The sequence below is a fragment of the Chrysochloris asiatica genome, unplaced genomic scaffold (assembly GCF_000296735.1).
Source record: "Chrysochloris asiatica unplaced genomic scaffold, ChrAsi1.0 scaffold00081, whole genome shotgun sequence".
In the NCBI taxonomy this organism is placed as follows: Eukaryota; Metazoa; Chordata; class Mammalia; order Afrosoricida; family Chrysochloridae; genus Chrysochloris; species Chrysochloris asiatica.
The window spans coordinates 10,812,698-10,815,291 of record NW_006408599.1 but is presented as its reverse complement, the minus strand read 5'-3'; positions in this window follow the sequence as shown (position 1 = coordinate 10,815,291).

The following is a 2,594-nucleotide window of genomic DNA, read 5'->3' as shown; positions in this document are numbered from 1 at the left end:
TACAGACTTTAAGAAGTGGAATCTATTTGCTGATAAATTTAAAAAAAAAGAAAAGAATCTTTAAATTTTTAAATGGTCTGTATTATATGAGTTTGTTCACTGAAAGGTGGCATATGGTTAATTACTGATTTTTGTGATTATTTTATTTCATTTTTTCCTTAATAAAATATTTTACAATCTAAGAAATGGTAGAACTAAGTCAATCTCAGAAATAAGCAAAGACATTTAATTAAACAGTAGAGTAATAATCATCAAATAGAATTATACTGAAATTAAATTCTAAAGAAGGTGAAATGAAATTCTGAAGATGAAGAAGGACAAAGATTACTGTAGAAGAGAGGACAAACAGAAATAAGGAAACGTGTACTGTGGCTTGTTGTTGTTAGGTACTATCGAGTCAAACTCTAATAGAACTACTTCAGCCTAGGATTATCTTGGCTATAATCTTCATGGGATCTGACCACCAAGTCTTCCTACTATGGAGCTGCTGGGGTGGGTTTGACCTGCCAACCTTTTGATTATCAATTAAGTGCTTAACCATTGTGCTACCAGGGCTCCTACATTGTGCCATATGAATAATGGAGAAAATATTATAGGAGGCAAGTGCTACCAATGTTTGCCTTGTAGTGTTCAATAGCACTTTTTCTAGTCCATAGACCTCTTGTTCCACCTGATATTAATGTACCTTTTGTATTTAAAATGTATACCTTTTCTACATGTTTTATGTTTTCAATAGTTACTATCATGTCTTCAAGACATTGGATAAAATCTGCTTCAATTTTCTGAACTCTAAGTAAGGACAAATCTATATTATTCTTTCAAGAGTTTGATCACTGATGCGGCACCTTACTATAAACAGTGGACTGCTAACCTCAAGGTTGGTGGTTCAAATCTACCAGCTGCTCTTTTGAAATCCTATTCAGGGTTAATATGAGTCAGAACAGACTCTAGGGCATTAACAACAACAGTATCCTTGGTTTGTAGCATCATTAGGTGTTTCCTTTTGATAATTTGGCTGTTTTTGCTTTGCATGGATTATATAAGTAGGGAAATGCAGTAAGTATTTTGATAATGAATATTGAAAAGAACTAGAATAAAATATGCTATGCATGGCACTGATACTTGCAGTTACTTGGTTAAAGTTGGACTCCCTGAGGGTTATAATTGAACTGAAGTATATGGATAGTCCAGTTTTTGTTGTTTATTCACCGTACTTCAGAATCTGACAGAATCTTTGGCACATAGTAGCACTGGTGTGGTGCTATAGGATAAGCACTGAACCACAAGGTCTATTTGAACCACCAGGTCGGTGGCTCAAACTCACTAGCCACTCTTCAGAAAACTTATGCAGACTTGTTATAATTTGGAAACGACTCGGTGGCACTTAACAACAACAACAAAAAGTATTTCATAAAGGAGTCCTTGGAAGTGTAGTGGATTATGTGTTGGGCTGCTAACAGCAAGGTTACCAGTTTGAGTCCACCTGCTGCCCTGCAGCTGAAAGATGAGGCTTTCTGCTCTGGCAAAGATTTACAGTCTTGGAAACCCAATACAAGGTCTCTAGGAGTTTAAATTGACTTGAAGGCAATGAGTGAGTCAGTGAGTGAGTCTTTAGTAAGTCCTCTTCCCAAGATCACTTAGCTAGGAAGTGATGGAGTGGAAATTTAAACCTTGACTTGCCTGGTTCCAAGAAAGTACCTCTGCTCTCTGCTACACCACACTTCCTTCCTAAACTATGGTGAAAGGAAGAATAGAAATTCTAATCATACATAGGTCATTGTTTTTGTTGCTGTTAGGTGTTGTCCAGTCCACTCTAACTCATAACAAGCCCAGGCACAACAGAAGGAATCCCTGCCTGATCCTGCAGCATTCTCACCACTGTTATGTTTGAGCCCATTGCTACCATGTGTCTTTCCATCTTGTTGAGGATCTGCCTCTTTTTTGCTGACTCTTTACTTTACAAAGTATTATGTCCTTTTCCAGGATTGGTCCTTCCTGGTAACATATTTTAAAAAAAACATGTGATGAAGTTTCACCATTCTGACTTCAAAGGAACATTCTGGCTGTACTTCTTTTTTTAAGCTTTTTATGGTAAATTGAGTGAAGGTTTTCAGAACAGCTCATCAGTGCCACATTCAACGAATTATAAACTTTGTGTTGTAACAATGATTGCAATTCCTTCCATGCTCCATTAAAAACAGCATTTATTTCAATTCATTTTCATTCTTGCACTCCTCCCTGTATCTTCCATTACCTTCATGTTTCCTGTGCCAACCTCCTTTTTCTTGTATATTTCCTTCTTCATCTCCCATGGTAAGTCTTCCCTCTACCTGGTGAATAATTTTTCCTTACCTCCCATTCATGGTAATGATCATAGAATATTTATTTTAGCAAGAAAACCAACTCTTAACTTTTTAGAACAATAGTCTCATACAACACTTGTCCTTTTGTGGTTGACTAATTTCATTCAACATAATGTCCTCCAGGTTCATCCATATTATGAGGTGTTTTGCAGATTCATAATTATTCATCAATGCTTTGTAATATTCCATTATGTGTATGTGTCAAAGTGTGTTTAGCCATTCTTCTATTGA